Source organism: Nyctereutes procyonoides, unplaced genomic scaffold, assembly GCF_905146905.1.
Source record: "Nyctereutes procyonoides isolate TBG_1078 unplaced genomic scaffold, NYPRO_anot_genome, whole genome shotgun sequence".
NCBI lineage: Eukaryota > Metazoa > Chordata > Mammalia > Carnivora > Canidae > Nyctereutes > Nyctereutes procyonoides.
The window spans coordinates 82,546,824-82,559,820 of NW_026575125.1; the positions used below are offsets into that span (position 1 = coordinate 82,546,824).

General features: G+C 40.1%; 1 protein-coding gene and 1 pseudogene across 1 annotated transcript in view; both read right to left on the reverse strand.

Moving 5' to 3' along the window:
* Positions 1-12,997, reverse strand: part of DCX (doublecortin) — a 109,904-nt gene that overhangs the window by 51,188 nt on the left and 45,719 nt on the right. The window lies entirely within an intron of this gene.
* LOC129519027 (U4 spliceosomal RNA) lies at positions 879-1,009 on the reverse strand (annotated as a pseudogene).

Below are 12,997 nucleotides of genomic sequence, written 5' to 3' on the forward strand. Positions count from 1 at the left end.
TTAATAGCAGCCTCAGGATTTTAGCTGATCCCAAGGTTAATATGAGTCACTAAGGTATGAGAGTTAATAGTGAGGAACAGAGTGAAACAGTGAAAAGATCTCTGGAATGGGAGTTAAGAGACCCAAGTTGAGTTCCACCTATTTCGCTGAGTCACTATGTGACCTCAGTAAGTCACTTTGCCTCTTTGGGCCACATTGTCCTCTGAAGAAGTTGGACTCAAATCATGGTTTTCAAACTATGTTCTTGAGATCCTTGGGATGCTTCTTGGGCTACCTTGAGGAACAAGTAGGAAGTTGACATGAAGTTTCTGTAAACTCCCACCCTCCTTTCATGTCAACAAGAGAAACTCCACTCTTAACTGCTTTAAGAATTAAGATGGTGGCTAAGATTTCACTTGTAAAAATTCCATTGCAAAAAAATAGTATGTTAAAACCATGTGGCTCTAACATTGCAATCTTTCAGGACATTGACAGGAGTATTGTGTGCAAATTAGTAAAATTATTTTCTCTATATGTACTCTGCAATGATTAGACAATATCTGAACTCTCTTCCACTCTGGGCACTGTCTTTTAAGAGGGAAATCACCAATACACAGTGCATTTGGAGAAAGATGACTCAGGATGGGAAAGGTATATATATATATATATATATATATATATATATATATATATATATGACAATAGAGATGCTTAAAGTGCTTATCCTGGAAAACAGAGATGTGGGAGGTACGATAAGCATATTTAAACATTTGAAGGATTATCCTGCAGAAAAATGATCTGCCTTATTCTGTTTAGCTCTAGAACACTAAACTGGAACTGCTGGAGAAAAAAATTCAGAACAGATCTTGACTCACCATAGGAAGGAACTTTTAAATGAGCCTGCAATAAGAACAAAAAATGAGGTATAAATTTTGCAAAATCAAAGAAAAAAAATATGACTACTTTCAATTGGCAATAATTGTGCCTTGGATAAACCTCATTGACTACAATACTGCCACTGTACAGAGCTAAATAATCACTATTTTCATACTGGATGATTATCTACTCAGAAAATTGCAGAATATGAACAAAAAATCCATGTACTCCAAAAAAACAAAAGTTCAGCAAGATGGCCACATACAAGATCAAGATACAGAATAATAGTTTTCTACTCCAGCAATGGTCAATTATTTAAAAATTTATAGGAGAAACATTCTATTCACAACAGCAAGAAAAATTATTATATCTAGAAACAAATCTATAAGAAATGTATTGGACCTGGTTGGTGAAAAACTATACAAGTCTTTATTGAATAAAATAAGATAGTTTCATTTTCAAGATATTTTAAAGATGTCAATTCTCATTAAACTTAGATATACAATTCAAGGCAGTCCAAATAAAACTCTCAGTAGCACTTTTATGAAAATTGACAATCTGTTTCTAAAGTTCAAATGGGAGACAAAATGTATAAGAATAATGCATGATATCTTGGGGGGAAAAATCCCAAGTGAGGATTTACAACATCAGACATCAAAAAAACTATAGTATTTAAAACAGGGTACTATTATGCCAGGAACAGGTAGAAGTAAGTCCATGGAACAGAGATCATAGATGAATAGAGTGTCAAAATGACACTTTTAATCATGGAGAAAATTAATTATTTTATAAATTGTGATGAGACTTTGCCTATCTCTTTGGAAAAAAGGTAAACCCTTCCTTGTAGCACAAAGCAAACGCAAAATATAGAGATGAACCTAAGAGGATAAAACAATAAGAACGAAGAAATAGATGTTTTGATCATCTTCAGGTAAGGAAGGCCTTCTTCAACAATCTCTAAAACACAGAGCCACAAAGTAAAAGAGTTATAAATTTGATTATGCCAAAATTAAGGGCTTTTAATTTAACATTTTACAAAAAATAAATAAAATAAATAAATACAAGCTGTAAGACAGAGAATACTGGCCACATATTCAACGAAAGATTACCTTCTAAAATATATCAGATCAATGTTAAAAAAAAACACAAACAATCCAGTAGGAAAATGGGCAAAGTAAATAAACAAGCAATTAATTAATTAATTAATTAATTAATTAATTAATTAAAAATGGCCAAAAGTCTCACTCACTCAATTTTTATAGTCTCAGGGCAATCAAATTGACTCAAAAATTATATATTATTTTTACCCATCAGACTGGTAAAATTTTAAAAGAGTGATAAAAGTGCTGCTGAAGGTATAAGGAAACTGCACTCTTAAACACTGTGGATGGGAGTAAACATTTATAAAGCCTTTTGAGGGAGAAAATTTGGCAGAATGTATCAAAACAGAAACTATATATAATCAATGACCCAGTAATTATCCTTCTAGGATCCAATAGATGATTTATGTACAAAGATGCTTATTGCAGCACTGTACGTAACTGCAAAAATTGGAGGCAACCTAAATATCCACCAATAGGGGACTATTTAATGAACTACAGTGTATCCATACTAGAGAATACCATGCAGCTGTTAAAAAGAATGCAGTGGGAATGTAAATACCCACAGAGAAAGAGCTTCAAATAGTGCAAAAGAAGGCTATGGAAAAATGGAGATTGTGTGATCTTATTTAAGAATAATAGACATATTTATCTCTATCTCCATCTCTATGTGTAAATCAGGTTTCTCAGCTTTGTGAGTTGACATTTGGGATCAGATTTTTTTTTTAGATTTTATTTATTCATTTTAGAAAGAGTGTGTGCATGAGTGGAGGGGGCAGAGGGTGAGAGAGGATTTGAAGCAGACTCCACACTGAGTGCAAAGACCAATGTGGGGCTCAATCTTAAAACCTTGAGATCATGACCTGAGCTAAAACGAAGAGTTCAACAACTGACTGACCACCCAGGGGCCCCAGAGGATTGGGTATTTTGTTTGGGATTTCTCTTTTTCTTTCTTTCTTTCTTTCTTTCTTTCTTTCTTTCTTTCTTTCTTTCTTCTTTCTTTCTTTCTTCTTTCTTCTTTCTTTCTTCTTTCTTTCTTTCTTTCTTTCTTTCTTTTTCTTCTTTCTTTCTTTCTTTTTTTTTGTTGTTGTTGTGAACAGCTGTCCTGCGAACTGTGGGAAGTTTAGCAACATTCCTGGCTTCTACCCAGTAGGTGCCAATAACATCCCATTCCCAGCTATGACAACCAAAAATGCTTCTAGACACTGCCAAATGTTCCCCTTAAAGACAAAATTGCTCGGGTTGAGAACCACTGATTTAAATTTATTTAGAAAAGGTTAGAATAAAAGAAAAGGTTAGAAGTATATACATTGAACACTTAACAATGGTCACCTCTGGAGGAGGAAAGAGTGACTGGAGAAGAGGGAAAAATGACTTTGATATACTCTCTTTGTACTATTGGATTGACTCACATAAAATTGATAATGGACAAATAATGTGTATGCATTTTCAAAAGACACTAAAAAGCAATGAGTTTCCTGTCTCTGAGATGTTCAGAGTTGAAAAGATCACTTTCTAAAAGGAAATTGTGAGTATCTTTAAAAGAGCTAGACTTGGGCAGCCCGGGTGGCTCAGTGGTTTAGCACCGCCTTCAGCCCAGAGCGCGATGCTGGAGACCCTGGATCGAGTCCCACGTCAGGCTCCCTGCATGGAGCCTGCTTCTCCCTCTGCCTGTGTCTCTGCCTCTCTCTCTGTCTCTGTGTCTCTCACGAATAAATAAATAAAATCTTTAAAAAAAAATAAAAGAGCTAGACTTCAAAGATGACTGAGTGGCTCAGTCGCTTAAGTGTCCAACTCTTGATTTCGGCTCAGGCCATGATTTCAGGGTTGTGAGATCGAGCTCTTCGCTGGGCTCCACACTCAGTGGGGAATCTGCTTGAGATTCTCTCCCCCTCTCCCTTTGCCTCTCTTCCTGCTCACACTATCTCTCTTTCTTTCTCTCTCTCTCTCACTCTAAAAATAAATAGATAAATCTAAAAAAATTAGCTAGACTTCAAAATCTTTAGTTTTATTTCAACACATTTTGAAGTTTGGGTTTATTAATTTCACCTAAGCTCCTAATTTGTTATCGTAAATCCAATTCTTGGGCCTACTGGGATCTATCTCCTTATAAAATGTGAAAAAATAATGAATCCCAAATACCCAACTAAGCAAATAATGAAGTTATTTTCTATCAAAGGCTCATCTGTCCCTTCTGTTTCTTCTATAACTGGTTCTAAATCATCTGTACATTTCATTTACAGCAAAATTTACACCTACGATATGCAATGCTAATCCATAGTTTACTCTTATCATAGCTGACTTCTTGTCCCTGAATGAATGACAGCAAACATAAGCATGGAAATGAAATTAGTGATACTCAAGCCAACTGCTCTATGTCTTGAGTTTATGAGATTAGCAATGGTCTCCCTGGAAATCTGTGGGATTTATGAATAAGAGCTATTCCAGTTAGTAGCAACTGAGGAACTGAGGCAGAAAAAGTACAAATGTGTCTAGTTTGCCTCTCATTTCTGCATCAAGATCCTGGGTCATAGAGGAGAGGCTGGGGATTCAGTTAAACTCTTACCTTTGTTGTTGAGGAACAGGGGTATTAAGACCTTGCAAGGATTTTGGGCAATAGATAAGAGGTCAAGAGAAGGATTCTGGGAAAAGAGCAGGATTTAAAAAGAGGTTAAATGGGATGGTTGAGAAGAATTGGAGAAAGAATCACCAGTTCCATTCAGAATTCTCTTGAATCAAAGTTTAAGTCAAAGTTGGTTCTCAATGCTACCTTTGCTCCATTTCCAGCATCTTTGCAACACACTTCATCCTCTCCTCCTTCCATGTCAGTTCTCTTTGAGAGGTAAGGGAGTGATATATTGGCAGATTGCTGCAGCAGTGAGGATTCAAGAGATGCACCATTATGTCCTTGTTTCAAATTCTTTGAAAATACAGTCCCTGAGGTACTTGGTTGCCTACCACCATCCCAGCTCCACAATTGGCTGGCACAGTTTTACCAGGCTCCAGAGAGCAAGATGGGCCTGTGCCTGCTAATGAGCATCTGTCCTGGAGAAGACAGTGGCTTTGAGAGCCCAGGAATAGTTAACTATCAAAGGCAAGTTTCATTCTCAATCATTCCCAACCTTCCTCAATGAGAAAACTGTTGGCAGATTCAGAACTGTTGCATCTGGGGACAGCTTTTACAAAGGTAAATTGCAGACTCCCAGGGTGAGAAATCTCCCTGGTGTGAGAGTAGAGAGGTGGTGAGATGCCCTACCCCTCACAAGTGCCTCTCTGCACCCACCTGCCTGAACATCTGGCTTTCTTTCATTCTAAGAACATCAGAGCCACAACTGTTGGTGTTTTTAGTTAGTAAATCCTATTTCACGCTTATGTAGCAGACACCGTGTTAGGTGCTGGGGATACGTAATCAACAAAAATAGACCTGGTTCCTGCTCCCATGTTACTTACAGATTGGTAGGGCAGACTGATGTTGACAAAATAATCACCCAAACATATGTAAAATCACAACTATGGTAAGGCTACCAAGGTGAGATATGTGTACATATGCAAAGGAATATGATTTAAACTGCTTGTCTATCTTATCCACCTCCCTATCTGTCCCCCCATTCACTTCAAAAAGAAGACCATCACCACAGCAGTTGGTGGTCAGGAAAAGTTTAACCTACCTAACCTCGGACAAAGGTACAGAAGTCCTTGCCCTTCCCCTAACATCTCTTCTGGAACTGGTGAGAATAGTTCACTCCACCACAGACATAAGCCAACCGGGAAAGTAATGAGGTAGATGTCCTCCATTTGCAGGGCAGAAGGATGGCAATCAAGCAACATGTTGGTAGCAGGGATTTGAAGTGCTTAACATCAACAGTCCCCCAGTAGAGAGTGGGGCCCCAAGGGGACAGAGAGGGAGGGTATGTAGGATGGGGCAACCAAAATAGACAAAGGGGACCAGAAAGGCCAGATTTGGTAAAGCCCAACTTGACTGTATCCAACCTGGCTAAAGGCCAGCTCTGGTTGGGTCTTTGGGGCACCTTCATCTGATCCTGAAATTCACCAGGATGAAATCAATCATGTTCTTTATCACAACGGGGTATGGCTTATAGGTACCCCGGTTTCAAATAATGCCCAAGAGTCTCGAAGAAACCTTCTATCTAGCCTTCTTCCTTAGCCACTACATAGTGCATATTATATTTTTCCTTGCCACATCTCTTTCAGTTTATGCCTGCGGGGTGGGAAACCATTTGATACAACTACTTATTTACAGTGGTCACAATTACCCAACCCCATCTTTAGTTTCCTCATGTGGGCTAGACAACAGATGTTCTTAATGAAGATTAACTGAAATTTAATGGTCCTAATTGCCATTTGCACGGAGAGCAGATACCATTCAGTTCACACGCTGCCTTTCATGGTTCTTTATGCATCATCACATATCAGATTTGTATCTGACTGAAGTGAATCTGACTGGCAGTACCTGCTGGCTACTCAGTGTTAGGAAGCTAGCATAGCAGAGGCTCATAGTGCAGGGAAACAGGGAGCAGTGGTGAGAATGGGCCCAGTTAATTTCCTAATAAAGCTGCTTTCTTGGGTTTTCAGCAATGACAAGAAATGGTTATTTTTGCTTGGGTGGGATTCAGGCTCTATCTTAGGTAGAAAGGAGAAGCAAGCAGCTTGGGAGGCTGACTTCTGTGTTTTTACAAACCGGAGCCTGCTCTTTTGTTCTTCAAAATGATTGGAAAGGTCTTATAGTACAAAAGTCAGCAAGGGATGTAGACAGCACTGGTCACAGAAGAGAATATGTCATAGGTTCAGCAAATAAATGGAGAGTCGCTCAATCTTATCAGTAACAAGGGAAATACAGATCAAAACAAAAGCAAGATACTGTTTTGCAACTATCTGATTGGCAAGTGTGAAAAAACAAAATATCAGGGGTTGGTGAGGGTGTCAGAAAATTAAATATGTGAGCTCTCTGGGGGGCAATTTGTAGTAAAGATTTTAAGTGCGTGTTTTCCATAACTCAGAAATTTTCATTTCCATGCCTACTTTTGGAAAACCCTGGCAAGTATACTCAAGGAGGCATGAATGCAGCATTCGTTGTGATAGCCTTGGATCAGAAGCAACCTCATGTCCACCAGCAGAGAAATAGAGAAACTGCAAAATACTACAAAGCTGTAAAAATAATAATATATGTTTTCTATAGCTGCACATAACCTATGTGTAAATGTGTTGATAAAGCTCTGGAAGGTCATATCCACAAACTGGTTACCTCTGAGAAAGAGGCTGAGGTGGAAGAAGCCTGGTTGGTCTGCAGTACTCTAATTCTTTCCCAGCAGAATGTGCTCATATATCATTTAGGTGAAAATTAATCTAAATTAAAGGCAATGTGGTTATATTAGAAAACTTGCAAACCAGAGAAAGAGAAAAAAAGATGCATAATCCTGCCACCCACTTTCCATTACAACTGTGATGTGTATCCTTCCAGTCTTTTTTCATCTGTATATTTTATAGAGTTGTGAGGTATAATTTATATCTGTCTTTAATACAAAGTTATTTGACATTGGCCCTATTGACATTTTACATTGGATAATTCTTTGGTGGGGGGCATCCTGTACATTATAGGATGTTTAGCAGCATCCCTGGTCACTACCCACTAGATGACAGCAGCATCTGCACAGTTACGCCAACTAAAAATATCTCTGGACGTTGTTAAATGTCCTCTGGCAAAACTGCCCCTGGTTGAAAACCATTGGTTGAATACATCGTTAGCATAATGTCACGATATGAATCTTCATAACCTATCCCACGCTTCCAAACATAATGCCAGGGTGTTGTCTCTACTTTACTTTTCAGAATTCCTCAACCCAGAACTATACTCTTGACTTCTCACCAGAAAAGCAATTGTACAATAAGAGCCAAGTCTCTTCCCCTGACATCTGTGAACTAATGTTCACATTGTGGGTCAGGGAAGAGAGATAGTAATCAGGAAAGCTAATAAGGCTATAGAAAGTTATCAGTGCAGAGACACAGCTGTGGGTCAAAGCCACAAAGCTAAAGCCCAAAGCCAAGAGGAGGAAGCCAACTAGATCTCACCTGAGATCAGCTCTAAGATGAATCAAAAGCATGGTGGCTTGGCTAACAATGCTTCTCTCTTCCCTGACTGCTTAATGTAGACATTGTCTAGGGCACAGTTAATCCAGAGCACAGAAACAGGCCACAGAAAGGATGGCATCTGCCTGATGCAGTCAAGAGACAGAGACCTCAGTGCTCCAATTCCAAAGTGACAAGGGGGCAGGTTAACACTGGATGTCAGGCTCACTCTCTAAGGAAGCATTTATTGGGCACCACCTATGGAACACTGTGCTAGGTGCTGAGGATGCCAAGAAGATTCTGGAATGACCTTGTCTAAAATCTCTTTACTACAAAATTGCCAGAGAACATTTCTCGGGAATCAAAATGCAAATGCAGTGAGAACGCCCCTCATTTTGAGTACTTTATTAGACCATATATTACAATCTGTGCCTGTGCGCTAAGTGTTTCACTTTGCCTCTCACAGGCTATGGAGAACGAAAAGTGCATTGTGAACATCTGTGGCTCTGAGACCCCCAATTCAAGGAGAGAACTGAGTTCATTTCCAGAGCAGGGGAGAGGGTGGTATCAGATTTCATCATGTGAACTTACAACATGGAAATCTGAATTTCCTGCTCCCTAATCTCCAAAAATGCTCATCTGGTCCCAGTTTTTGCAGCTCTAAGCTAAGTTGGAGATACCCTCTCATGTGTCACTGTCTGGCCCCTCACTCCCCAGTGCCCTGAGAGGGTGGAGATAGGTTGAGCACTTTATTTCCCAAGGGCGGGGGGGGGGGGGGCTGGATCACTTCCCTGACTGCCCATCTGGCCTTTTCCTGACAAGATGTTCCGTGACAATTTGAGATCTGCAGACACAAGGAAAATTGAGCCAAGTGAGACGAACCCTGGTGTGAAATCTGGGGAGACGATAAAATCTCTTCTTAGCAGGAAAGGGAGCATTGCATTATGCCTTATAAATAACCCACTGTTCTCTAAAGAATGAGATAAGTTCAATCAGAGGAGTTTCCACAATGCTGTCTTGAAATTTGGGGTGTTTTTTTGCAGTGGTTCATCACTGGCCAAATGCTGAACTAGCTCCAATTGGCATCCAATAGAGAGAATTCGGCACTCCAAAATACGTATGTAGTAACTCTACCGAATACCCAATCTCTTTGTCTTCCTGTAGAACTTCCTTTGTCCTGGGCTTCTCTGGCACTAATAGTGCCCAAGAGAGTGACAAATCACAAATGATGTGCTGAGCAGGAGGGAAATCAGTGGCCCTTTGAGGGCAGATTCACAATTCTGGGTCCCAGTTACAGCCCCATCTCAATTTATATTCACAAGTCCAGGACTTGCTGGTAATAGTTGCAGACAAAAAAAAAAAAAAAAAGTTGCAGACAAGGGAAACCTAGAGCAAAACCAAAAAAAAAAAAATAATAATAATAATAAAAGACCAATTTGTTTCATTAGCCCCCAACCTCCTAGCTGGCATCCCCATCCCCTAATGGTGGGCCATTTTTTTTCCCAAGTTGGCCAAACCATCATGTCCCACTCCTTAGAGCCTTCATTCATAGCAGGATATAAACACGGACAATAATAGCTGTTTTTCCTCCCAAAAGGCATTTCAAGCCACAAGTTGGAGGGCAGGAGAAGATATCTTTACTATGTTTGGAACTGTACCACTTGGATGTCCAGCTAGCATGAGCTCAGCCCTGGGAATGGGGGTTACAGATCCTAGGCCCTGCCACTTCTATTTTTTAAACAGATTTATTGAAGTAGCCCTGCTATTTTATGCTCCAGCTGTGCCATACCAAACTACTGAAATTACAGTGTTCATGGAAAGCCACATGTGGAGAGAAAAGGGTTCTCCCTCTGTGGCTTTGGAGACTTTGGCCACAAGGCTATATGAGATAATTGTGGTTTTCACATCACCTCTTCCAAAACCAATCTCCATTTCAATGAAAAAAATCCAGTTTTTCTCAGGCCTCAGGTCTTACAGCTCTTTATAGAAAGCAACAATGGCCCCAGTGGCTTGATCTAATTTAAAGAGCTTCCAGAACCATGGGGACAGTGTCAAACCCTATGCTTCATTAATGATGCCACAGTCATTTTATCTTAGGGGACCTGGCTCTCTTTGTTCACTACGTCCAAATATTTCCTGGCTATTTTTCCAAGCAATAAATCTAACATTGAACAACTTGATAACAGTTGGGATCATTGGCAGTTGGATTCCAAAGAGTAGAAATGGGTTTATGGATAGTTGAAAAATTAAGGAACATTCCCAGTTCCTGCCCTGTATTTCTTCTTCCCTGTTGGTGGGGCCATCTTTTTCCCTCCTATGTGGTACTCCAGGGTTTCCCCGGTTAGCTCTTAAATTAGCCTGTATCTCCTAATTTAGTCCACATATTTATATTTATTTTTATGTTTAAGATTTTATTTTAAAGAGAATGCACACAAAAAAAAGAGAATGCACAAGTAGGGGCAGGAGAGAATCTCAAGCAGACTCCCACTGAACACAGAGACTGATGTGGGGCTCAATCCCATGACCCTGAGACCATGACCAGAGCCAAAACCAAGAGTTGAACGCTTAACTGACTGAGCCACCCAGGTGCCCCTACATATTTTTATAATAGCTCTATGGAGATATAACACACACACTATATAATTCATTCATTTAAAGTGTACAATTCAATGGGTTTTAGTACATTCAGAGTTATGTAATCATCACCACAGTCAATTTCAGGACACTTTCATTATTCTAAAAAGAAACCTCATACCTATTAGCAGTCACTCCCATTTCCCTCCAATCTCCCCATCCCTAGGCAACCAACCAGTCTATTCTCTTCATACACAGTAATCCATATATTTTAAAGATTTTTCTATTTTGGAGAGTGAGAGAGAGATGGAGCGAGAGTGCATGTAACCAGGGGGAGGGGCAGAGGGAGAGGGAATCTCAAGCAGACTCTGTGCTGAGTGTGGAGCCTGATGCAGGGCTCGATCTCTCAACCCTGAGACCATGACCTGAACTGAAACCAAGAGTTGGATGCCCAACTGACAGAGCCACTCAAAGCACCCCAGTAATCCATACATTTTAGCAGGAACCTTTAGAAAACCTGCATGATCCAACATGATAGTCCTCAAGTGCCTTCAGGTTCTGTGGCAGGCCCATGAAAGGGAACATGTGTAGCAGTGGTGGTACTGGCACACCTCTAATCACATAATCTATTAGCACGCATTTCCAAGAGTCAAAAGTAGTGTAGGAAGAGGTACACTGCCTGCATATTAACCCAGTACTACTGGATGATTCCCCTCGTTGGCCCAGTTCCTTCTCCTAGGGCCTAAGTCTTCAGTCCTTACCACAAAGCTTCCTTTATGAGAAAGGAACAGGAAAAGTGTCACTCCCTGCCCCATACCTACCACCCTCACCCTGCTCTGTAGATTTCTTTTTTATTTAAGTTCAATTAATTAAAATATAGTGTATTATTAGTTTCAGACTTAGAGTGCAGTGATTTCTCACTTTGAACAAAGAAGAGAGAAAACACAATTATTAAGTGATCTTGCTGCCACCTCAGGCGGGAGTGGTCAGCAGAACACTCTGGGAGGTGCATTCCATTTTAGTGCTACCCATTCAAATGGAAAGCTGCTGAAGGGCATTTTTTTCTAGCCTTGAAGGGGTTGACTAGTGTTCTTCCCTAGCAGACACCTTGCTTTGCTGCTCTAGCATTATCTAAAGGGCTGTAGATAAGGTGTCAATTGGTTCAACAGACATGTTTTAGGCATCTGCTTTGAGCTAGGCCCTGTGTGGGTACTAGACATAGGAAAATATGCAAGACAAGTTCTCCAAAACCAGCCAAGGGATTTTATAGAGAACTCTGCCTATTCTCCAGAAGGAATCCCAGAACAAAACACACCTATCTAGCAATGCTCAGCTCCTGAAATTCTCATCCAAGTTCATCTTTGTTTTAAGGCTTCAGCAGCCCTGATCATTGCAAGAAACACAATAATCTATTTTCAACCATTACTGCTTAGTAGTTTCTCAGAATAATCAAACCTTGAGTGAAGCCTCGAGAGGTTGGAACTCTAGATAAGCAGGATCTGGTGGAGGGATCAAGAGGGAAATTAGAAGTCCTTGTTACTCAGTGTATGGTCCATGGACCAGCAGTATGGGCATCACCTAAAGGCTTCTCAGAAATGCAGAATCTCAGACCTCACCTTAGACTTCCTGCATCAGAAGCGGCGCTTTTAATGAGATACCTACATAACTCATATGCACTGCAGAGAAGTGATGGTCTATAGCAGGCTTTCTCAACTTTGGCACTAGGGACATTTGGGAATGGAGAATTCTTTCTTCATGGGCCTGGGGGAACTATTCAGTGCACTGTAGTATGTTTATTAGTATCCGGCCTCTACCTACTGGATGCCAGTGCACCCCTCTCTACAAGTTGTGACAACCAAAATGTCTCCAGATACTGCCAAATGTCCCCTGACATGGGGGAATCATCCCGGGTTGATAACTACTGGTCTAGAGCAGCCTTTACTAGTTTTTAGTCATTTGAGTATTGCCTTCATGATTTTTGCCATCTCCACATATAGTTCTTTTAAAACAACCATTTTTTTTCTTTTTGTCTACGGAAATTAGCCCCATCCTAGGCAATAATATTGATGAAATAATAGGATTGATGTGCCATTTTTTTCCTAATACATCAAAGCAAACATAATTATTAAACTTGAAACATTTGAAGCACCTGGGTGGCACAGTCAGAAACCAACTCTTGGTTTCCACTCAGTTGGTGATCTTGGGGTCATGAGATTGAGCCCCATGTTGGGCTGCTTGGGATTATCTCTCCCTCAACCCCTCTCCCCTGCTCACTCCCTCAAATAAATAAATCAATCTTTAAAACACTCATCTAGGAAGCTCATTTAAAAAATCATGCACCACAAGAGGAATGTGTATCACATTTTAGATAACCTGGCCCAGAG